The sequence below is a fragment of the Prionailurus bengalensis genome, chromosome A1 (assembly GCF_016509475.1).
Source record: "Prionailurus bengalensis isolate Pbe53 chromosome A1, Fcat_Pben_1.1_paternal_pri, whole genome shotgun sequence".
Lineage (NCBI taxonomy): Eukaryota > Metazoa > Chordata > Mammalia > Carnivora > Felidae > Prionailurus > Prionailurus bengalensis.
Window position 1 is genome coordinate 9,622,932 of NC_057343.1, and position 25,846 is coordinate 9,648,777.

The following is a 25,846-nucleotide window of genomic DNA, read 5'->3' on the forward strand; positions in this document are numbered from 1 at the left end:
ATAGAACATTTCTAACCCCTAGAAAATCCACTCCGGCCCTTTCCCAGAACCACTCAACCCTCAACCCTCGACCACTTATCTGGTTTCTACCCCAGCGATTAGTTTGCGTCGAACCTCAGTCTTCTGACTCCGAACTCCACGTCCCCTCTTGTCCCGTGACACCATGTTGTATCTTTGAAATTAATCGAATGGCCACCACCACAGGCGGTACCTCGCCGGACTCTACAGACACAGGACTTGGGGAAGATGGGCCATAGTCTTTCGGCTGAAAAAGCTGGTCGACTGGTAGGGTGGATCTTGGGGCTTGCAGCTTCTGGAGTACGGAGATCGATCCCCAAACAACATACAGGCCCCGCCCTCGGGCCTCAACGGCACTCCTGGTACCCAGGATTACTGAAGGAAGATTGTTATAAGGTTTTTTTTTTTCAACGTTTTTATTTATTTTGGGGACAGAGAGAGACAGAGCATGAACGGGGGAGGGGCAGAGAGAGAGGGAGACACAGAATCGGAAACAGGCTCCAGGCTCCGAGCCATCAGCCCAGAGCGCGACGCGGGGCTCGAACTCCCGAACCGCGAGATCGTGACCTGGCTGAAGTCGGACGCTTAACCGACTGCGCCACCCAGGCGCCCCCTGTTATAAGGTTTAAAAGAGAGGGATAGAAATCCAGCTTTGAGATAAACACACCAGAGTCCAGCCCGCACCTCTGCGACCTCCCCCTAACCCTGAACTCCACTGCTCTATCTGCGGCCACCAGCTGCCGGCAACACCCTGACTTCTCATACCGGACTCTTCCATACCCATCACACACGTGTAATCTGTAAACTGGAAGTTTTGGAACTGGGGGCCTCCACTGTAGGGGGCAAAAAAAACAAACGAAAAGAAATACTGAAAGGCGGGGCGCCTGCGTGGCTCGGTTAAGCGTCCGACTTCGGCTCAGGTCGCGATCTCACTCACAGGTCGTGGGTTCAAGCCCCGCGTTCAAGCCTCGGAGGCTGGAGCCTGCTTGGGATTCTGTGTCTCCCCCTCTCTCTGCCCCTCCCCTGCTTGCACCCTGTCTCTGTCTCTCTCTCTCTCAAAAATAATAAAAAATAATAATAAAAGGCAATTCTATTGCTTCCAAGAATGTACGGCAAATGGGACGAATTGCTGAGTCATGTTAAGGCAGCATTCCCATCAGGCGGTCATTCATGAAGGGATCCATAATACAATTAACCTTATCTGCTTACTTGCCCACAGTTTTGGGCTAAACTCTTTGTTCACTCTAGCTGGTCAACTGGTTCCTCTTGGATCTTGTTTGTACACGGCGGCGTGCTGGTAAATGTTTAACAGCTGATTCTCCAGGAGGGGTGGAAAAAAAAAGGCCACGATTTGATCTGGACAGTGAGTGATTGTGCGTGGCCTTGGCCCCCGTGCCTGCTCTCTTAAGCGCTCCCAGAGTGGTGTTCTCTCTTCAAAAAATGGATCGTACAGTCGAGAGCTGGCAAGGTGTTCCTTTCTCTGCTGGAGTGGAATCCCCAAATAAACCTGTAAAGTCACTCTGAAGTGCAGAATACACAGAAACTAGCCCGCGATGAATTCTTCCATATCCCCGCTCCAGGGAATCTGAAAGGCCGGCCTCCACCTTCCTTTCCTTGCTTCGGTGAACGGCACGCCTTTAAAAGGTTTTAGAATATCTCTAAACATCCAGCTTTCTTTTTTGCTTTGTTTCGTCTCTCTCTTTAGAAGACGAACTGCAGAAAAGCCCAAGCATGCAACCATTTCCTGCTCCCGGATGAGCATCTACAGCCACGCGCAGAAGAAAAGGATGTCAGAAGAGGCGCCAGGAGCTCCTTCTAGGGGTAATCCATGCTGGGACGTCCACCACTCGGCCATCCTACTCACCTATACAGCCACAACGCAACGGGAGGCGAACAGATTTGCGGGAATTTGCTGCTTTATAAAAGGAGTTGTGTGGCGCAAGGATTGCTTTTCTTTCTCACGTTGGGTCCGCCTTGCAGCTGGGCTCCTTGCTCTGCTGGCATTTACTGTTCCACGCTGTTCTCTTTAACCACGTTAATTAGCGCTCACACATCACGCGTGCCTTGCTCCTCCGTCCCCCGGAACTTGACCTCATTCTGCGCGACCTTTCCCAATTTCTTCTCCGTTTCCTGTCCCAACTTGCCCTTGCTCTCTGCTCTCTGCTCTGGGTTCTGTTTTCTGCTGTGCACATTGCTTTTGCAGGAAGGGTTGGCGTTACGTCTTCTAAGCCTTCTGATGACTTTAGACATTTCAAATAATTATCCGAGCTTCCTGTCTTGGCCAGCCCAGTCTCTTTCATGTGCCACGTTCATTAGATTCCTCTTGCTGGCACTTTGCTGACTGGTATGCAGAGATTCAAAGACATCCAAGAAGGGGTCCCAGCCCTCGGTGACTCTGTAATCTAGGAGAGGGGATAATAATAATATCTAAGCTGCATTGACGGCTCTCTGTCAGGCAGTTTCCTTCCATTACCTTAGGCCTCGTAATAATCCTTGAAATAGACACTAATGTGACACCCATTTTGCATATGTGATAACTGAGGCTCAGAGAGGTTAAGTAACCTGCCAAGGCCACAACAGCTGGTAAAATGGTGAAGGTAATTGTGATTTAAGGTTCTGGCCTAAATGATTCCCAAACCTGAGCCCCTTACCAGATAGTGACAAGTAAGTACCCATATAAAAATAAAGTGGGCGCCTGGGCGGCTCAGTCGCTCAAGCCCCAGTTCGGCTCAGGTCATGATCTCACGGTTCATAGGTTCGAGCCCCGCGCCGGGCTCTATGCTGACAGCTCGGAGCCTGGAGCCTGCTTTGGATTCTGTGTCTCCCTCTCTCTCTCTCTCTCTCTCTCTCTCTCTCTCTCGGCCCCTCGACCTCCCCCCGCCTCAAAAATAAAATAAAACATTAAAAAAAAAACAGTTTAAAAAAATACATAAGGGAGAAAGGGCTGATGGCAAAAATGAAGCAGAATTTATGGGTTGGGTGATTTTAGAAGTTGGAGATGGGGACCCAAGCTGCTTCAGGAAAGCCTTTTCTTTGTGAAGTAGTGAGCTCCCCGGCCCTGAAGGTACCCAAGCGGAAATCAGAGCTACCTTCAGTGCTGTGGGCTAGTGCCTGCATCTGGGTGAGGCCTCTCTCTGGGAGACCTTCATCTCTTGGTATGATGATTTCAGCGAACGGCCTGTGAGCTGAGCCTCGAAAGCAAGGATCGAGGGGAGAAGGGCAGGAAGAACCCAGGGGCCGAGTCCCTGGAGCTAGAACACACACAGGGGCTGCTTTTCATTTTGAGTCTGGTTCTCCCATGCCGTAAAGCTCACCCGTCACTTGGGCAAGAATATATGTATCGACACAGTTGGTGTTCGGCAGCGAAGAAAGAAGTGTCATCATTTAAGTCGGTGGTTCCCGAGGACTTACGCCGTAAGCTGGGCTCCGGGGTTCTACAAGTAAAACCTGTCGATGGCAGTTAGTATCAATTTTCCGGGGTGATGGAGTTGTACTGCTGTCCCAAGGCCCCACAGCCTTAGCGTTCTCGACTGAAATTTGTCTCCTGCATTTTTTCTGAAGACTTTGGCGACTGCTAACATTCGTCTGCCAGGGAAGACTTCTACGAGAAAACAAATAAATGAGCATAGCTAACAAAAATTAGCTGAAAAACGCAGAAATCGCCAATTAGGCTTGGTGTGACAGCTTGATTTTTTTTTTTTTTTTCATGGACAGTTGGTGGTAATTTTAGATTGCATACATATATTATAGAGTCGAACTTTCTGCCCGTAAAATTGTCTTGAGTTATTTAATAGAAATAAATAGGTCACTATTTCATGGTATTCTGCAAAGAGCATCGTGGATTCCGGGGCTCCCCCGGCCTTCCTGACGATCCCGGGTGGCTGGGTGACGATTCTATGATGACTGCAGCGGGAGTAAAAGCGTAGAAATTCTAAGTGGTGGGATTGTACCGCTGTTAGGCTGGAGGACATTTTGAAATGCTGGGAGGAAAACGTATAAGAAGGGTCCCAAGACTTCTCCCCAGTTAGCCCCGGGTCCCCCATAGCAGGGAATCTCCACCCACCCGGGGGGAAATCACCCCCAGGAGCTTTTTCAAAACGGCCCCACCCCACCCCCTCCCCAGAGGACAGCTCCCAGGCCTGTCACAAGCCTATGACCGTGAGAATCTGCAGGGAAGAGGGGGGCTTGCACAAGTTGAAGAGGCCTGGGAGGCGATTTCCTCCCCTTCACCTGCCGAAGAACCTCTGCCGAGGCCCCACCGACCAGACCATTTCACGGTGTTTCACCCGTAGTTTCAATGTTCCCATTTAAAAAAAAATTTTTTTTCACGTTTATTTGTTTTTGAGACAGAGAGAGACAGAGCATGAACAGGGGAGGGGCAGAGAGAGAGGGAGACACAGAATCGGAAGCAGGCTCCAGGCTCTGAGCCGTCAGCCCAGAGCCCGACGCGGGGCTCGAACTCACGGACCGCGAGATCGTGACCTGAGTCGAAGTCGGCCGCTTAACCGACTGAGCCACCCAACGCCCCACAATGTTCCCATTTTAAAGAGCCCACTTAGCCAGCAGGGGACTGTGACTCACATCCCCTCCCGAAGCCTACCCTTCTCCCGGGTCCTGAACCAGAACCAGCCCTGGGACACAACGTCCCAAGCCCTGAAACAGGCCTACCATCCCCAGTTCTCCCGTAAAGCCAGCCGAGGCTGCAGCATCTCTGCCCACCGGAGTTTGCTCTATTCCGGAGCCCTTGAACCTCAGAGCAACGGATGCCCTGAGCCGGCGGCCCTGCAGGGCTCCGGCCGCCAGCAGCGCCACAGTCCTTACTCAGAGCACCGGTCAGCTCCCAGCTGAGCCCACCTCTCCTCCAAGATTTCAACAATCCACCAGATGCTCGGGGCGCCTGGGTGGCTCCGTCGCTTAAGTGCCGACTTCGGCTCAGGTCATGATCCCACGGTTAGTGGGTTCAAGCCCCGCGTTGGGCTCTGTGCTGACCGCTCTGAACCTGGAGCCTGCTTCGGAGTCTGTGTCTCCCTCTCTTTCTCTGCTCCTTCCCTACTCGTGCTCTGTCTCTCTTTGTCTCTCAAAAATAAATAAACGTTAAAAAACCATTAAAAAAAAAAAAAGAGTCAGACGCTTAACCTTAACCGACTAAGCCACCCGGGCACCCCTGGCACCCTCTATTTAAATATCCATCAGGCACCTCCGACTCAATGTGTTCAAGACTGACCTCATCATCTCCTGCTCTAGCCCAGCTCTTCTCCTATCGTTTCAAACTCAGTGGCTGTACCACCACCTTCCCAGCCACCCAAGCTAGACCTGGGGGTCCACACTGAATTCTTTCTCCTCCAACCCTCCACCCGTAACCGATCAAACATCAGGTCCTGCTCAGTTTATTTACCTGGCCTTCCTATGATCACAGTCGTGGCTCCAGCTCTTACCATCTCGTCTGGATGCACTGCAGCAGACCTTTCTGGCTCAGCCTCGTCTCTCATGAATTCCACCCTCCATGCTGCTGTCAGAGGGATCCATTTAGAGAGCAACTCCTGTATCTGATGACAGCATCGTTGCTGGAGAGTCAACGAAGCCCGAGATGCTTCCTTTGGTACACACGGCCCTATCTCCCCATCTCTTTCCCCAACCTTGCCTTGCCGAAGACTTGAAGCCCCGTCAAGACAAAACCGCTCAACTCTCGCCTCCCTGTTACCTACACCTGGAATTATGCTTCCACTGCCTTCTGCCTTGGAGGCGGACATTTGGCGGATGTTACCAGCCACCTCTGACCCCACCGCTTCCTTCCCAGGGTTGGATGTCTTTCTCGAAGGTTCCATGACCCCCCCCATGCTTACCTCTGGATTACCCCTATTGATTTATACTTTCTGTTTATGGGTCTGTCTCTTCCCACGAACGTTTGCTGCTTGAGGGCAAAGGCTGTGTTTTCTACTGTCTCTGAATGGCCAGACCCTACAATAGCGATTGGCCAGTCCTGGAGCAGAATTACACAATGGGTAAAACTCTAAAGCAAGCGTCAGCACAGGACGGTTGGCATCGCTAGCCTTCTGGGAGGAAATGCCAGAGTCCCGGCTACCCCAAACCTGTGCATGCCGTCTCATCCTATAGGCATCTCTACTATAAAGTTCTCCATCACCTCCCTAGACACATGCACACAGGTCAAGTGTCTCCTCCCCGACACAGCTCTGCTCCCACGTAACCCCCATCAAGATCACCCCGTGGCCTCCAGTGTCCCACCACTGGCGTGGTCCTATTGGGCAGCAACACGGTGGCATCTCACCAACCCCCCCACTGACGCTGGCTTGACACCTGGCCACACCTCTGGTTTCTCCACCTTCCTGAGGCCACAGAGAAGCGACTTGCCCTTTGAGAAATAAACAGTACTACTAGACCTTTTTTTTTTTTTAAGTTTATTTATTTATTTTGAGAGAGACAGAGCAGAGAGGGGCAGAGAAAGAGGGAAAGAGAGAATCCCAAGCAGGCTCCACGCTGCCAGCATAGAGCCCGATGCGGGGCTCAAACCCACGAAACCGCGAGATCATGACCTAAGCCGAAACCAGGAGTCAGAGGCTTAACAGACTGAGCCACCCAGGCGCCCCCCCCCCTCCCCGGCACCCACCTCCTCAACCACGAAGGCTGTGTGTGCACTGCCTGAATCCCCTCAGCTGCGGAGCCAGCTCTCCATTCCCAAGGGTTACACTGAACAAGATATTCTGCATCCTTGTGTAGATAATGCTTATCTTTTTAGTAGGAAACACGCCCTAAGCTGATTCCAAAAAAGTAGGAAATGTCTCATACCAAAATGCAGTCCTTTTTATGAAAACAAAACAAAACAAAAGCAAACAAACATCCTTGCCAACTAACACCTGAGCAAGCCAGTCCCTGAACAGGAAACTGATACGGTGGCTGAACAACAGCTCAGGGTTCCAAGCTTTGACTGGGTGTTTTCAACGGGCACCTCCACTCCGCCCTGGGAGTATCGGAGAGCTGTGCGCTCAAGGACGGTGGCTGCAGATGGGGCACGGGTATCTTCAGCTGCCAAAGGTCGCCTGGCAGGAAGCACGTTGGTGCCCCGGCGGTTTCTGGGGCCACGTGATCTAACTGCCTGGTTAGACTTCTGCACTTATAGCCCCCAGGGACCCACCTGAAACAGACATTGGTTGCTATAACTGAGAAAGGCTGAAGCTATAGCTCTTCGGCTAGGAGGGAAAACTTGGGAAGGAAAAGTTTACTTTAGCTCAGGTTTTGTGGTGACAAACAGCACGATAAGCAAGACTATTGCAGCCGGATGATTAACGAGGCACAGGAACCTTTGCATTGGGCTTTGAAAGATTATAAACACACGGGGGACAAGCGCAGCCAGTCAGCTACAAATTAGGACTCGTCTTTCAGTTGCTGTCCCTTTGCACCTCCTGTTTTGGACAAGGCGAGGAAACAGCTTTCGATCCGCCAGCCGTGGGGCTCCAAGCAGACGCCACAGGGCCCTGAGACACACGTTCGACCCCGCTGCTCTGCGTGGTTGCAGGTTAACGAGACGCGCGGTCAGGATTCAAACGTTCCTTCCCCTCTTTGGTGTGGATCGAAGGCTCCGTTCTGACTGTTCGCTATTCAGGGATAGTTCCTTCATTAACACCTCTTAGATCCCATTTCGGCACGTCCCTCCAGTCACAGAGGTACATAGCTATGCAGGCCATTACTTCTAAAATGCAGTGGATGGATCTGTGCATGGGGAGGCTTAATGATACACTCAAGACTCCCCGCATTAGAAGTTGTTTGCTTCCGGAAAGAGAACATTATACCAGAAAGATATGTTTGAAGAAAATAACTCCATGGCAGCAATCCCGTGTGCCGCTGCGTTTGTAGGATAATCATGACACCTGCTAACGGAGGCTTCTTTGCGATTTCGGTCTTTGGTGTGAAATACACACACACACACACACACACACACACACACACACAGAGCAACGGTAAGCATATATACTCCGCAGCTTAAAATCTCAATACTCAATAAACCAAAAGACGCTTGAGCCATCTAAGACTCGGCTAGAGTTCACTTCTTCCAACATGAATTCTTTTACCTTTTAAAATTCACCAGGGGCGCCTGGGTGGCTCAGTCGGCTAAGAGTCCGACTCTTAGTTTCGGCTCAGGTCACGATCTCACCGTGTGTGAGTTCGAGCCCCGCATCGGGCTCCGTGCTGACAGCACAGAGCCTGCTTGAGATTCTCTCTCTCCCTCTCGCTCTCTACCCCTCCCCCACTCACTCTCCCTGTCTCCCTCCCAAAAATAAATAAAGAAAACTTTAAAAAATAATAATAAAATAAAATTCACCAAAGTAGATTTTTAGTTTACCTGGGGTCTTTGTTTTTTGTTTTTTTTAATTTTTTTTTCAACGTTTTTTATTTATTTTTGGGACAGAGAGAGACAGAGCATGAACGGGGGAGGGGCAGAGAGAGAGAGGGAGACACAGAATCGGAAACAGGCTCCAGGCTCTGAGCCATCAGCCCAGAGCCCGACGCGGGGCTCGAACTCCCGGACCGCGAGATCGTGACCTGGCTGAAGTCGGACGCTTAACCGACTGCGCCACCCAGGCGCTCCTTACCTGGGGTCTTTGTAACTAAACTTTACATTCATCTTCATTAGGGAAAAAAAAAAAATTTTTTTCTCTCAAACTGAGAAAACACCTTCCTTTCAAGTTCACCCAACTCTCAGAAAAATATAATTTGATTGTTTTTGTTCTCATTTCTCTTCCTTGAATGCACTGGCCAGAAACGTTCCCGTTCTTGAAGCCAGTCAGTTGGGCAAAATCTGGTCAGGCCACCTTTATGGCACATTTCTTTCTCCTGGTTGCATTTCTCCCATAAAAATACAGTATTAAATATTTCATAACCTGGCGGGGGCAGGGGGGGGAGGTTGGTGCCTGGCAAAGCGGCTAAGCCAGAAGCTGTTTTGAGCACTTGCCCAGCAACTGGGCAACCTCCCCATCCGTGCCCAGACTGCCACTCCTACTCTGCTCTCTGTCCTAGCTGTGTAAGTTAACAGCCCATAAATTACCCTGAATTGCTTCCTATTTGGGGGCGGGGGAGGGGGAGCAGAAGGCAAAGACTCATGCCCTTATTCTGTTCTTATCTGTTCTAGTCCCTACTAGTTACCAGACAGAATTGTATTAGAGAAAATGGGACAAGTAAATAAACTCTGGTCACAAAAGTCACCCATAGGAAATCAGAATTACTAAGAACATGCCATGATTTTTGCCGTTGTGTTCAAAGAAAATGTGGCCCAGGGCGCCCGGGGTGGCTCAGTCAGTTAAGCGGTTAAGCATCTGACTTCGGCTTGGGTCGTGATCTGAGTTTGTGAGTTCGAGCCTCCGATCGGGCTTCGCGCTGATGGTGCAAAGCCTGCTTGGGATTCTCTCTCTCCCTCTCTCACTGCCCCTCCCGCGCTCCCCTCTCTCTCAAAATAAATAAATAAATTTGAAGAGAAAGAAAAGAAAAGAAAAAAAAAGAAAACAAAAGAAGAGAAAATGTGGCCCAAAGCACGACCATCCACCCAGTTGCAGAAGCCAGGAACCCTGAAGTCATCGTGTCCTTGCCTCTTGGCTTTATCCTTGCATCCAGTCAGCCCCCTCATCTTGTTGAGCGGCCCTCTCGCCAGCCCTGGGCTCCAGTCCCTTGCCACTGCTCGCCTGGACGGTGGCATTTGTGCCCCTGTCCCTCCAGCCCCAGCTGCAGCAGTGAGGGCTCCAAATGCACACCCAGCCAGCTCTCTCTCTCTCCTAGCGCGGTGCCACCGCCTACAAGAGTCCCACCTCCTTGGTCGGGCGTGCAGGTGCCTGCAGATGGCGCTTGCTGCCCCTCCCCCCCACCCCCACCCCCCACCCCCCACCCCACCCCCCACCCCCAGGCCCTTAGCACCGCGGGCGCATCCCTGCGACTGAACCCATCTCCCTGCCTGTGATCAGAGGTGCGCGATGGCCTCGCCGCCTTGACCGTGAGGTCCGTGAGGTCAGCCGCTGTCTCTCTCAGATCTGCTCAGATCTCTCTCCAGCACCGAACAGGGGAAGAGCTCGCTTTACTCAGTGAGTGTGCAACATAAAAAATAATGTTTATACCTTGCCTTATTCTAGACAGGATGTGAAAGGGCAAATGAATAGAATTTCTAAATACAGTCTCTGTCCCACTAAGACCATACATTTACGGAGACGGTACACGTGTTTGGAAGTACAGGCAAATGAGCCATGGGCCTGTCACCCTCCTCCGTGCTCCCCACTATAAATGTTACTAACGGCTGCCATTCGACACTATGTACCAAGCACTTAATACTAAATCCTCACAAGCCTCCGGTGCAGAGTTTTCTCTTTTCACAGGTGAAGGCGCTGAGGCAAGAAAAGGTTAAGAAATGTGTCCAGGGTCACACAAGGAGTCGATAGGGAGGAAAGAGTCAATTTTGGAGGCCTTCTGTCTCCAAACCCCATGTTCCTTCCGCTGTGTCATGATGCCTCTCTGTTTAAGGCTTGGCTTCCGACGCCACGAGCATTGCCAAAATTTTAAAACAGTTGGCTTATGTCATGGTCGGCAAAGGCTGTGGGTGGCACTGAAGCGTGGCTTTAAAGGAAGAGGCTGTACCTTAAGATGGGAGAAAGTATCGCCTGAACTCTGATCACACCCGTCCTGTGTCCCCAACCCGCACCTCTGGGCTCGGAGGCGGGAGAACCGAGCCAACCTGAGAAGCTGTCTAAGTAACACCTTGACCTGAGCTAGTGGCAGGGAACAGGCACCTTGGCTATTTGCATCTATGGCCCACGGGGTCCACTGGAAACCACCGGAAGGTCTGCAAGCTCCGGGGAGAGAGGATTGGCTCCAAAACGCTTTGCAACTCATTAGGGGAAGGATATCAGATCTTCCTTCCGGGAATGGAGTCGGTCTCAGACCGGTTTGAGGTACCACACCGGGGTTCCAGTCTCTGCCGATGAGCGCTGGGAGGGAAGGAGCTGGAGAGAGAGCCAGGGGTCTTGGTGAGTCAGTGGGTCTTGGAACACCTTCATACGGACCAGGAGGGAAGGAAGACGTTCCTCTTCTGGTCGTTCCTTTGATCTGACCTCTTGTGCTGGAAGCCTGCAAAGAAAGCGCGAACTCCTTGACCTTTACAAGGGGGACACACGCGATCTGTTCTACGAGGCGGGGGTATAGGTCCTAGCTGGAAGAGAAACGGGAAAAGGGGCAAAACAGGCAGTTGTTTCCCAGGCTCCCTTGTCTCACACGGAGGTGGAGATGCTCTGGGGGCCGTCCCCAGCGAGGGTGACAAAGGCACTAACGTGGGTCGGTCTCTAACCCCCCGGGGACCGAGCACAGCCTCCCGGTTCGGCAGCTGTCCCCGCCTGCAGCAGAGGCAGTGTGACTCTGGGGTCAGCAGCAGGTGCACCAGCTATCTGGCCAAGCCAGTTCTGCAGCGAGACTCTGGGGGCTGCGTCTGGAGGCCCAGTGTGGAGCCTCTGTCTCAAGCCCTTGTGACCATTCTGTAACCCACTGGTTCCCAGACGGTGGCCCCTAGACTGGCAGTATCAGCAGCACCTGGGACCTTGCTAGAAACGGAAATTCTCGGGCCCCACGCCAGGCCCACTGAATCAGAAACTCCAGGGTGGGGCCCAGGAAACTGGGCTTTAACAAACCATCCCAGATAGGGGCACCTGGGGGGCTCATTCGGTTAGGCGTCCAACCCTTGATTTCGGCTCAGGCCATGATCTCATGGTTTGTGGGTTCGAACCCTGCCTTGGGCTCCACACTGGCAGTGAGGAGCCTGCTTGGGATTCTCTCTCTCCACCACCACCCCCCGCCCTTCCTCCTCTCCCCCATGCACATGTGCGCGCGCTCTCTCTCTCTCTCCAAAATAGAAAACAAAACACACACACACACTTTCCTGGAGATTCTGATGCATGCTAAAGTTTAAGAAGCTTGCTCGGCCAACTTCTCCTCAGGTCATGATCTCACCACTCAAAGGCTCATGGGTTCGAGCCCCATGTTGGGCTCTGGGCTGCCAGCTGGAGCCTGGAGCCTGCTTCGGATACTGTGTCTCCCTCTCTCTCTCTCTCTGCCCCTTCCCCATGCACGTGCTCTCTCTCTCTCTCCCTCAAAATAAATAAAAGAGAAAAAAAAAGAAGTGCGCAAATCTGTAAGAGCCACTGTGGAGAGTCAGAGAGGAAATTAATTAAGCCCACCCAAAAGGATCTCTGTGTGGCAATGAAGGCATTAAAGATCATGCTGTTTACAAAAGACATTCAAAAGAACAAAGTTGAGAAGCTAACACTTCCTAATTTCAAGACTTACTACAAAGTTATAGCAATCAAGATGGCTGCCGACACCTTTATGCTACCGACATAAAGACAGATAAAACTATCACTAGACTAGACTAAAAAGTCCAAAGATAAACCCATACATATAAAGACAACTAACTGATCTATGACAACAATGCAAAGGCAACTCACTTGAGAAAGAACAAATGGTACTGAAACAATTCAACACCCACATGAAAAAATAAACAAGTAAAAGAATCTTGACCCATACCTCACACCATATACACATATTAACTCAAGCGGGGCTATAAACCCAAATGTAAAACCTAAAACTGAGACACTTTTTGAAGAAAGCATAGGAGAAAATCTTGGTGACAAGAGTAGGCAAAGATTTCTTACATGTGATGCCAAAAGCACAATCTATAAAAAAGTAAAATGAAAAATAAAAATTTTCTAAAAAGTTGATAAATTGGATTTCGTCAGATTTAAAAATTCTCTTCTTTGAAAGATGCTACTAAAAGAGAATGAGAACACAAATCACAGACTAGAAAAAAATATTTGCAAGGTCTATATCTGATAAAAGACCTGTATCTGGAACATATAACAAGCTCTCAAAATTCAATAAGAAGAAAACAAACAACCCAATTAAAAAATAGGCAAAAGAGCTGAGCAGACATGTCATCCAAAAAAAGATACATGGACGGCAGTGATACTCAACATCTTTGGGTGGATGCAAATTAACCTCACAATGATATGCCATTACAATATTCCTTTTAGAATGGCTAGAGTCAAAAAGATCAACTATTCCAAATATTGGCAAAGATGCAGAGGAACCAGAACTCTCATTTACTGCTGGGGATGGGACAAAATGGTACAGCCATTTTGGGAAAAGCTTGGCAATTTTTAAAAAATCAAACACACTGGGGCGCCTGGGTGGCTCAGTCGGTTGAGTGTCCGACTTCGGCTCAGGTCACAATCTCACTGCTCATGGGTTCGAGCCCCGCGTCGGGCTCTTTGCTGACAGCCTGGAGCCTGCTTCGGATTCTGTGTCTCCCTCTCTCTCTGCCCCCGTCCCCCCCACCCCCGCTCACATGCTGTCTGTCTCTCTCAACAATAAATAAACATTAAAAATAAAAAAAAAAACACATTAAACACACCTTCCATATGATCCAACCATCTCACTTCTATGTATTTTCCCAAAAGAAAAGAAAGCATATGTCCACGGAAAGACTTGCGCATGTTTATAGCAACTCTACTCAGAATCTCAAACGATTATAAACAAACACCTGCTTAAATTGGGTGAAAAAGGAGGAAAAAAATCCATTATGATCAAAGATAATAACTGAGAATCAACTAAAATCCAGATCACGGTCTTGAAACCCCTATTCTAGGGCACCCCGATAATTAAGACATTAAACCCTTTTGGGAAAACAATAGAGGCCCTTGGTACCATCAGAAAAGCTATTACAATTATTTTCATATCCTTAAAATAAAATAACCTGGGTAAGACAGTAAATAAAGACAATGTGGTACTTAATCACCTTATATTATTAATCAGTTAAAACTTATTTTTTGTTGGAAAGAAAAGTAAAGCCGGGAAGAGTCCTTTCACATGTAAGTAGATGGACCTTGGCGAATGCGTACCGTGGAATACTACTATTGCTCTACACAACAACCTGGATGAATCTGCAAATAATTAAACAAAGTGAGAGCAATTTGACAAACAAGAATGCAGACTGTGTGATCGACTCCATGTGTGTAAAACACTAGACGTGACAAATTCACCTCTAGTGACAGAACGCGGATTCAGTGGTGGCCTGGAAAATGGGGAAGCGGGGGGCCAGAGAGAGTACGAAGGAGTTCAGGGAAACTTCTGAAGATGACAGGTATGCTCAGTATCTTGCTTGTGGTGATGGTGCTCTGAGTGTAGAGAGGGGTCAACATTTATCAGGTTGTACGCTTAAAGTCCGTCCAGTTTATCGGACGTTAATTATCCCTCAATTAAGCTGCTAAAAAGAAAAGAAGACAGCAAGTACACCCCGTTTACACGGTAATCGCAAAAAATAGGTGCCCGTTAACCTTTGTGAATCGATTGATTAGAACCACAGCGCAGTTATGATTAAACCATGTACTGGTCGGCCCGGCTGCCATAAGAAAGTACCACACACTGGATGGCTTACGCAACAGAGATTTACTGCCTTATGGCTCCGGAGTCTAGAGGCCCAAGATCAAGCGTCAACGGCATTGGTTCTTCTGAGACCCCTCCCCTTGAGTTGTCGATGGCCACCTTCTCCCTGTGTCCTCGCATGGTCTTCCCTCTACACCTGCACCTGTCTGTGTCCTAATATCCTTGAGAGGACACGTGTTGCTATGGGATTAGGTCCCACCCTAAATGCTTCACTTTCACGTAATTACCTCTTTGAAGTCCCTGTCTCCAAATACGGTCACGTTCAGAGGTACTGGGGATTGGGACTTCAACAGGGGGTGGGGGAAGTGACACCATTCAGCCGGTGACAAACATGGTTTTCCATTTATATGACAGCACTTACCACACAGTTCCTTTAGATGTAGCCTAATTTCCTTTAGGATATATTCTGGTTGTGGGCGTAGCGAGACGATTGATAGAAGAGAGAATTTCGTGAATTAGCCCCTCGGCTAAACTACCAAAAGCTGTACCTGGGTCCCTAAAAAAAAAAAAAAAAAAAAAAACAAAAAAAAACGACCCCGCAGACAGGCAAGAGAGAAACCGACAGAAGGAAATGTGAGCTTTGGTGAGATGGTAGGGGAGGAACGGGGGTTGGAGACACAAAGGAAGGCCTGGCAGGCAACAGAACAGGAAGAGAGACAGGACCGTGAAGTAGCTTTTCCTTTATCCTCAGATCCTGTCTTACCATCAGACTACCACCCCGCCCCCCCAAAGGAAAGTCATGACTTTACCATCTAAACAAACGGCCAGGTTTGCACGCAGAGCTCCTCCCTTGCTGTGGGCCCAGGCCTTTCTGAGCCCCCCTCTCTGTGGATGCCAAGGGCAGGAAATCCAAGCCGGAGGTGGGCAAGCGGGGAGATCAGGTGCGATACAAAGCAGGATGCTCCTGGGACAACCCCTGCTGAGCGGGGGCCCAAGTGTGGGCCTCTGAAAAGCCCCAGGTCGCTAGTTCGGCACACGGACCTGAAAGTACTTTTGTTTAGATAATCAAACAAAGCTCGACTTCGAATTTGCATGGGTTTCTAGTTCCAAAGCGTTCTTGCTGTGCCTGTGACGGCAACTTCCTCTTTGGGCCTGAGACTCTTGGCCTTGCGAATGGAGTGGTAGGGGGTTGGGGGGTGGGGAGGAGCAAGTGTCTTAACCTGGGCTTAAGATGGACTGCTTGTCAACAGAATGTAGGCAAGAGCTAAGCATCATCCTTCCAGCCGTCAGATACGCGCCCCTCCTTTGGACTCCACCCAAAAGAGTCACAGTCCTTTTCCAAAGTTTTCATAAATTACTTGCATTCAGTTAAATGTTTGACCATCTTCCCATTACGTCACTGAAACACTGGTGTAAAAGCAGGAGGCCCAGAGGACGCACCTATGCCACCTCTTTGGGAAAGTCACGTGGCCCCGTGAGGCCTCTCTTCGGGAGGAATTGTTCTCTGATTTCTATCTAAACCCAACGGAGTGAATTAAGAGGTAGAATCCTACCTGGTGTTTGAGCTGGACTCAGGGTCAGGTGGACAGCTAGAGGATTATGATCCTTGAGGATTGTGACCTTATTAATAATCATGATGGCGACCGTTTATTGAGTATCTGCTATGTGCCAAGCACTGTCCCAGACTATAGTATATGTGATTTAATTTCCCACCATATCAAGAACTAGATAGCAATCTTCATCATTTTACACCCAGACAATGAGGCTCAGGGAAATTCCTCGACCAGGGGCACGCAAATCTTAAGCAGCAAAGCTGAATTCGGACCTAGGTGTGTCTGATTTCAAAGCCTGCACTCTTTTAACCACCCCTTGCTTTTCTGGAGGATGGCCCCAAAATATATTTTGGACTGTACTTGAGTGTCGTTATTTGGTGAGTTACCTTTGTATGTCTATTTAGAGCAGAGGCTCCTTCGTATGAAAAGATTGAGTCTTTTTCTGGCTTTTGCTGAGCAGAATACGCAAGTTTAAGACACTCAAAAAACGTTGCCTGAAGGTCTGTACCTGACCTTCGTCAGAGTATTATACCAACGTCAAGCTCCTGGTTTTTGACAATGTGCTGTTGTCATCTAAGACTTGACTGTCGGGGGAAACTAAGTGAAGGACACACGGGAACCCTCTTTTCTATTTTTTGGAACTAGTTCAAAATAAAGGATTCGTTAAATGTCATTTGATAACGATAAGGGGCACCGCGCTGGTACAGTAGAAACAAAATTAGGGAAGTCAGGTCCCAGGCTCTAAAACTGTTCTTCCTAACTAGCTATGTGACTTTGTACGAGTCCTGTCCAACTAAGGCCCAACAAAAGTGGTATCCAACCACCATTTGGGCGTTAAGAGGCATGATTTCTGCTATTAAAAAAAAACAAAAACAAAAACAAAAACCGTTCTCAACTTCTTTTTTTAGGATGCAAGAGTGAATATATACATCTAACTTGCTTCCTCCCCAAATGCACTAACGCCACGGTAAAAAGAGACTCTTTAAAGACACACCCCACAAAGACAGGCAGGACAAGAGAGGAGAACACAGCAACAAGATGATAGAAGGCAGGAAGCAGGTGAGTGAGTGATAAAAGGACTTACCAGGCCTTGAGCTGACAGTACATAAAGCCGAGGATGAACCCGTTTGGCACTATAGAATCTTCCAAAAAAGTCAGGAACCAACAGCTCCAGGCAGTGGTGGGTATATACGGGGTGGCTACGGGAAGGACTGGGTGAACACCCCCAAAGACAGATCTCTAGATTCCTGCCCCCCTCCCCGCCCCCCGTATCCCGGGAGACGGCTTTTACCCCCATCTAACCAGAGTCTAGGGATTTCATCCTCCTAAGAGTGGAAAATAGAAGTCTGTGGCCTGGGAACTTGGAAGCGCCTTGTCCAGGCAAAGAAGACTAAACGAGTGTATACACAATGCGTGCCAAGTGCCGAGAGAGACCGCCATCCCCCCAGCTCAGCTCCCAGGACTTTGGCAGCCAGATGTTAAGCTTCCAGGCAGGAGACTAAAATTCTCCTCTGGAGAATCTGACCAGCCCCAGAGAAACCTCCCAAAGATACTGAAGTTAGGGAGTGCTCAACAAATAGCCCACACAGTGAGCTCACCCTGCAGGGAAGCTGACAGTCAGCAAACCCCCACCTTGAGCTCAGAGCTTCCAATTCTGGCTTGTTGGTTCCCAACGCTACCGTGGAGATAGATACACCACAAACCAAAGAAAAAGGCCACCTGGAGTCTATGCAGGGAGACGAAAACTTTCCCCACAATAAATAATATCCTCAGAGCAACGACAGACGATCCAAGCAAAAGAAAATCTAAGCAAAGAATGCTATAAAAGAAGAAGAGGAGGAGGAGGAGGAAGGAGGCGAGGAAGAAGAAGAAGAAACAGAGAGAACAACAGCCAAAGAGCTCTCGGGTACTAAAAACAAGACTGCACAGATGACAAATTAAATATAGAGAGACTGGAAAATGAAGTTGATGGTAAGTATCCCAGAAACGACAGCAAGAAAGACAAAGAGATGGAAAATGAAGGAGAAAAGAAAGTAGAGGATGGGTCCAAGAAGTCTGACATTCAAAGAATGGAAGAGATCTCAGCAAGAGGGGAAAGAGAAATAGAGGGTTAGTCGTCGACAAAATCATTTGAGCAGTTCACCAAGGACAGGACACGCTATTCTAGAACGGAAGGGTCTAGCGCGGACCCGACACAACGGACGAAAATTGCCCAAGGAACATCCCTGGGCAACTTCTAACCACTGGGGACCCACTGGGAACAAAACACGATCCTACGGGCTTCCATGAAGATAAAATAGGTCAATTACAAGGGTCAGGAAACACGTCGACTTCCAGCTTTTCAAAGCCAAGAGACAAAGGACAGAGGGTCCAGTTCTGGGTACGACGGTGAATGTACCCTCCGCCTGGACTCTCCCATGGATTGCCATTCTAAAACCCGGACAGAACGATGCAGCATTTGTTTGGGGAGTCAAAAAAGTCAACGGGAACAGGCAGACTGAGATAGGAGACCAGAATCCAGAGTACGACCAAACCAGCAGTAATTGTATCATTTTTTTTTCTCCTAGAATATCCCGCCGTGCCTCAAGGCAGTGTGACAGCAATGGCAACGGTAGCCTGGGGTGCCTAAAAAGTGGAATATTATTCAGCAATAAAAGGAGCAAATTATCGATTCATGTAATGGAACGACTGACTCTCAGACACATTTTGCTAAGTGAAATAAGCCAGATCAAAAGGCTATTACAGAATTCCGTTCGTTTAACTTCCTGGAAAAGGCCACACTACAGGAACAGAAAACAGATCAGTGATTGCGAGGGAATGAGGTGCAGGGAGGGGTTGACTGCAAAGGAGCAGCGTGAGGGAAATTTTGTGATCGAATTATTCTAGATCATGACTGCGGTGGTGGACACACGACTCTATGCGTTTGTCAAAACCCACAGACCCGTACACCAGCAAGTGTGAAGTTTGCTGTACGTAAATTTAAAAAACCAAATGAATCAGGGTATGGGAGGGAACCCCAGAGGGTTCTAAACCATAACAAATTCACCTAAGTGTATTATAAACGAATAACATAACCACATGAAAGGGGTGAAAAGAATTTTGAAAACAGTAGTGTTTTTGTTTTTGTTTTTTTTAAGTCTATCTATTTATTTTGAGAGAGAGAGAGAGAGCTCAAGCAGGGGAGGGGCAGAGAGAAAGGGAGAAAGAGAGAATCCCAAGCAGGCTCCGCACTGTCAGCACAGAGCCCAACTCAGGCTCAAACTCACAAACAGCAAGATCATGACCTGAGCCGAAACCAAGAGTCGGAGGCTTAATCGACTGAGCCACTCAAGCAACCCTCCCCCCCCCCCCCCGACAACGGTGTTTTAACAGGATACCGTAAGGCTTCGGACAGAAAGAACTCGACACAAATATGCATTCTAGTCAGTACATTTGTTTCTCAGAGGGCTGTGGGTTAGCAATTCTCAAATTACTTACGTGGACGCTAGGGTCGAACGGAATAGTAAATACGGTATTGAGCATGAGAACCAGGCCTCTCACGGTCAGAGAAAGAAGTTACACATAGGGAACGGAGAAAGGCTAGAATAATCCCTGTGGTGTGTGACTGGAGTCAAGGGTATCGACATGAACTCTCATGGTTTTTTAAATATGTACACAGTTCAATAGACAAAGAAATGAACATAAATATGTGTATAGACTTGGCTTGTTATACATACATATATTTCCTAGCTCTGCCTGCTGAGCAGGCCTCGAAGCAATGACACCCCAGTAACAGTGAGCCCACTAGTGCCTCGATGTTGGTCTCTAAATGCTGTGAGCTATTAAAGGGAACCAGGGCTCTTTCAGAAGTGGCTGATCGAGCTCAGAGAGTGGAAATAGGAGATGACCCGGGAGTATCTTGTGAAGCCAGAAGGTAAGAAGTTACCCCCAAGGATGAAGGCCCAGGATGCAAAGAACACAGGGACCAACCTGAAAGCACTTCCAATGGCCAGAGTTGGAACAATCTAAAGTACAATATAAATGATAATATAATTAGATTACAGCCCATAGAGTAAAACAAATACCCATGGGTCCACACTAATATAAATACATGAGTGAATGGATGCATGGATGGATGCATGGATGGATGGATGGATGGATGGATGGATGGAGAAAGGGGTAGCTCTTCCTTATAGAAGAATTCCAATTAACAAATGTAGAAGATAGGGCGCCTGGGTGACTCATTCAGTTAAGCCTCCAACTTCGGCTCAGGTCATGATCTCACAGTTCACGAGTTCGAGCTGTAATGCCCGAAGTTCCGAAACCTCCCACAAAAGTCCACCAGAGTCGTAAGTCAAAGCCAAGCGGCAAGGGTCGTTTATTGCAGGTTCGAACCTGGTCCCCCGCGCGCTCGTCGCCGGTGACGCAAGAGGCCACGATCAGGGTTGGTACAGCGCTTTTATAGACAGAGACAAGTAGCACAGGGGAGGTTTTAAATTATGAGGTGCCTGATTGGTTGATTTTAAAGTAAGGACATTTGTTGTTCTCTGATTGGGCGTCCTTTGTCTGTCCTTTGGCGGGAAGGCTTTATCCGTTACTTGTGGCGGGAGGAAAAAAAGGGGGAAGGGGGAAGGAGGTAGGGTAGGTGAGGAATGTGCTAAGCAAGCAGGTTTACAGAAGCGAGAAATGCCGGTTAGTTTATGTACAATCACTCATTCCATCACATATCGGACCACATTTAGGAAGGTTTACAACCCATTCTACCACACAGCGGGTTACATTCAATGCTCGTAGCAAACAGCAAACAAAACGGACTTCTCAGCAATTGTATATTATTATTTTTTATCAAAAATTTATAATTAAGCAGAAAGGAGACCTTAGTTTTAAACTAAGGCAGGGCTGTTATTTGAATTTAAAGTTGTTCTTTTCAGAAGCTGTATCAGACGGGTTATCTCACCTGCCGGGGAGATGCTACCGCCTGCATGTGGGGCTTTCTCCATCCGGCTAATTAGTGCATTCGCGGATTGTCTGAACGGACAGCCTCCTTTCCCCGGAAACAGCACGTTGGCAAGCCGGTCCACACTCGGAACACTGCCCTGACAAGCTAAGCAAGCGATTCAACAAGGCGACTCTTGTTGCTGCGCGGAGTAAAGGCGGGTGGCGTATTCTAGGGGCGATCGTGGGGTGGCGGGGGGAGGGGCAGCGGGGAGAGAAGTGTGACATTGACAAGGTTAAAGGGGCTTTGACAGGTAAAGCAAGGAAAGAGCATTACCAGCAGAGGGGAAGAGAGGAACTTCAAAGCTGGTCAGGGAATCCTGTTGGCCCCACTCCCTACTTATTTTAGCAGGCGATGAGATCATCCTCCACGAGAGCGGACGCAAAGAAAGGGGAGCTATAACCAGATACCAGATACCGCTGCAAATAAAGTGGGCTTCACTCCAGAACCTAAAACAAGACGCGTGCGGCATTGGCTTCGTGAAAAGTTTTAGGTCAGACTTCTGTCACGAAAGCACCCGCCTGGGGAGTCAGACAGACCTGGTTCCGAGTCCCCACTTTGAAATGTCCTCGCCATGCAACTCCCGGCAGAAAACAATCTCTCCGCACCTTGTGCCTCATCTGCAGAGCAGAGCTACTCGCAAGAGCCACTCGGGGTCGTCCTGGGAAGTACAGGGTGTGATGTGTGTGTGACACGGGCACTTGGTGGTGCGGGGTACAGAAAACCCGCGGGGTAAAGTATACACGGAATAAATGCCCTGACCCAGCCTCTCCCCTCCTCCCTTCCCTGGCACGTGTAGAGAGGGAGGTTGGTTTTCCCCCAAGAGCCTGGTTGGGTGAAGTCGTCGAAGTACAAGGGGCGGAGTCAGAGCCCAACAGAGGCTTTGTATTAATGGAATTTACTTTTACAAGTCATTCCCTCGAGATGTCCAGATAAGCAAGCTTGCACGAAACAAGGATCTTTGACTCTAGGACCCAGAAAAGGACTCCCTGAGATACACTTAGTATGCACCCAGGGTCACTAGAAACAGGTTTACCGTGAAGCTGATGAAAAGGAAGCTCCAGGCCTCTCACCCAGGCAGGAGCCCCAGCAACGCATTCACGGCCATTGGCTTTTGTAAACTTGCCATTGGCTTTTGTAAACTTGGCGGTGGTAAGATACTCTGACCATGACTGCTTAAGATCGCTGCCTCTTTCTACTCTGACTTCCCTTGGGCCACATTTCCCCTTCTTTTGGGTGACTCTGAAAAAAAAAATTTTTTTTATGTTTATTTGTTTTTGATGTTTAATTATTTTAATGTTTATTTTGTTTGAAGCAAACAAATAATGTTTATTTTTGACAGAGCACTAGTGGAGGAGGGGCAGAGGGAGAGGGAGACACAGAATCCGAAGCAGGCTCCAGGCTCTGAGCTGTCAGCGCAGAGCCTGATGGATGCGGGGCTCGAACCCATGAACCACGAGATCACGACCTGAACTGAAGTCAGATGCTCAACCGACTGAGCCACCCAGGTGCCCCTGGGTGACTTTGGAGTGGCCATGGGTATTTTGGGGGATCTGGCTAAGAGGAATTAGGAGCTAGAGATACTGCTACTTTGGGTTCGGGTTATGTTTTCAATTTTATATATTTACAGTTCAGTTACTGCTAATTGTTCCGGAGCAGGGAAGGTTGCCAGCACCATTCCTACGGCCCACTGGGTTGACCCACCCGGCATGGAGATATGAAGGCTCAGATCCAGAGGTCACATGACAAGTTATGTGTCCCGTGGTTTCTGGCACCACGGGTAGCGTGGCCCGGGGGAGGAAAATCAAGATGTGGCATAGACACAACCAAAACAGACTAGTTAGAAGCTGGCCTGGGGAAAACTTTTCCAACCATCAAACTTCACAACTGTAGGCACACTTAAAATTGATAATTGGTCAAGATGAATTTGAGACCACCTAAGAAACACGCCCCCCAAAATACAGGATACAAAGGATATCAGAGGTGACTATCTGATATATGATAAGCAAATATGCTTATATGATAAGCAACTAAGAAGTATGTTTCTGAATTTGTGGATACTTTAATACCTAATTTTGTATTTATAATTTTATATTCCCTTCAAAGGGGCTCTCACATCCTATAAGCTTCGGGCTGTACAAAACCCGGGTCCATCCCTTAGAGTCACGTACTTTTATCTTTTTCAAGAGGGTAGAATGGGGAGTAGGGGGGGAGTGAGAATGGAGACAATAAAACTCCCTCGCTAAGTTTCCTGAAATAATTACAGCCTAGTCAGTGAATCTAGAAAACTGGAAATTCCTTATGTATCCGTTCTATCGGGAAGGATTTAAATAAAGTAAATATACAAGGCTCCAGACTGTTCTGGTGGATTTTCTTGCAAGGCTGAGCACATACCGCACGGCGTTTGGGGGGGAAAGTACTTTTTCATAACGTGAAATAAAACACACCTAGCCTTAAAAAAAAAAAAAAAAAAGTTAGTTTAGTTTCTGCTAAAATCGTTCATCTGTCCTTTATCCTATCCCTTGCCTCCAGCAGAGATTCTAAACTCTATTCACGCTCGCTATTGTCGCTTGTACACCCAAATCAAACAAACTCGGCTGGATCATTCGTTTTTGAAAGCACAGAGTTACACCCCACAAGCTGGAGAAAGTGAAAGAACTTCTTTCTAAATTCAGCCGCCTGAACAAGGAAACATTCAGGTAGGCAGCGTCCTTCCAGTCTCTGTTCCCACCACGTGAAGACTTAAAGGAACCACGCTCTGGAGGCTGGTCTTCCTTTCCCCGAAAACGCCAGAAGTGCCCACGAGCTCGCCCTGCCTTTTCCCACCCCCCTCACCCCTCCCCGCACGCCGTCGGCTCCCAGGAGCACGAGTTTCACAAGGAAGAGAAAATGTAACGTTCTGCTAATTTCAGAACCGCGTCCTCCCCGTTCGCAAACGCCTGGGCCCCGCGCCCGAGCCGCCTGCCCCTCCCTCCGCGCAGCGCCCGGGACGCTGCAGCCCGCGGCTCCTCCAGGTTTGGGAAGCGGGTGACCCCGGGCAAGTTTGTCGAGTCGGAGCGGAACGACACCCGGGAGTACGTGTTGGCTCTTTTCCTTTCCTTGGAAAGCACTTAGCAAGCTTAAGGCACCCCCCCACACACACACCCACCCTGTATACCTTCTCTTGCAGTGCTGCGTGGTTTACAAAAACAGAGCTCGTGTCTTTAAAACCTGCGTTTTCTCCCTGGGAGTAAGCATTAGTTAATGACTGCCAGCCGGTTTCTGTGTCTCGGCACCATGTGACCCGGCCACGTGACTTGGAGCCGGCTGTGGTTGTTCCTTGTATTTGAATAAAAAGATCAAGCTTATTATTGCACTGAAAGCCTGCGGATCTCGCCCGTGCAACGTGATTCCCAGGCGGGTTACACAACGCGCTGCCGCCCTGGGCTCCGGCTCCCAGCGCCCAGCCTGTCTCCGCCCGGCGCAGGGAGCTGTTTGCTAAGGGGCATAAAACAAACACGGTTTTATGGTTTCCAAAGTGAGAGTCCATTTTCCTCTTGGAAGACGCATGATGATCCTGAAAAAAGAAGAGACCCAATTCCTCGGAACCTTCTTACTAGGATAAGGTTAGGATCCCTAGTGCACGCATATAAATAAAGGGAAAAGGAGTCTCTTTTTCAACCGAAGATTCAGGATTTGGTTTGACCTTTCACTATTTTCCTGCCTCCCTCCCTGGAAAGTCTTCAACACACATTCTTGCCTCCTTAGAAAAAAAATACAAACGAAAAGTGACATTTTGAAATTTAAAATGTAAATGGCATGTTCGTTGGGTGGGCTCCCCACCCCCCCCCACCCCCGCCTGGAGATTTCTAGAACATTGGCAGTTAAATTTTGATTCAGCGTATCCTGCAAAGGAGAGAGCGAAGGGATTAGTCTGTTTATAGGTGGGAAGAGCTGGGTGTCCCTTTGTAGGTTAGGGTGGTGGTGAGCACAGGTATGCAAACGTATGCAGATTTGCCTCCAAAGGGACCCAGCCCCCTCAGAAGGTGACATCCTTACTCTCCCCTCCCTTCCCCTCCCCCCCAGTGCAATGTTTTGCTTCCGCCTGTCTCTAAGGGTAGTCTTCAGTGATGACTCAATTACAGAAGGACCCGGGAGGAACAATAACATTGGTTATCTCTAGCCCAAGGCCTTCTCTGAATGGAATTGCAAAGCGCTTCTCCCCAGCAGCCCCCTTTCCAGCCGCGTCTGCCTTCTAGAACACGAGGCCAGCCCACTCTCCAGCACAGACCAGATTTCAGCTGTGGATTCATTCATTCTACCGATACTGACTGAGTGCGTCCTCCGGCTGGCACTATTCCAGGTGCTGAGGAAGCAGGCGTGAACAGGGAGCCTGCTCCCTGCAGCCGGGGCCCTCACTCCGGGAGCGAGAGTTATCTCCAAGAGGCCAAGCCCACGAGGCCTGTCCAGGCTGGGGGAGCAGCCTGTCAGACTCCCTTCTGTGGTCCAGCCATTGCTCAGATGACAGGGCCACTGAAGACTAAATAATTGGCCAGCTGGTGCTTTGGAAACAGTTAAATCTTTGCTGGCGGACACAGGTGTGATCTTGTTTCTTGGACACCTCCTATTCAGCCCCGAAGAGTCCTTGCTCCCCGTTCCTGATCCTGCGCGGACCAGAGTCGTCGTGTAGACGTCTCACTGCAGCCGGTGGCATGGCCAAAGATACAGCAGAAATGCCTGGCAGGGATGCCTCCTTGAGCTGTGATCGAGGCATCGCCCAGAGTTCCAGCCGGAACACCTGCTCCCCTGCTCCCCTGCTTCTCCGCAGCCCCCCTTCAGAGGACACCCCAGCAACTCTGGCAGGAGCTACCCGAAAGGCCAGACCGTCCACAGTGCTGGA

General features: G+C 49.2%; 1 long non-coding RNA gene across 1 annotated transcript; it reads right to left on the reverse strand.

Moving 5' to 3' along the window:
- Positions 1–1,135: 1,135 nt before the first annotated feature.
- Positions 1,136–24,304, reverse strand: LOC122481107. The gene is made up of 2 exons (XR_006296753.1): positions 24,125–24,304; positions 1,136–2,420 (listed from the first exon to the last, which is right to left on the reverse strand). It is a non-coding gene; the product is annotated as an uncharacterized LOC122481107 (long non-coding RNA).
- Positions 24,305–25,846: the final 1,542 nt, after the last annotated feature.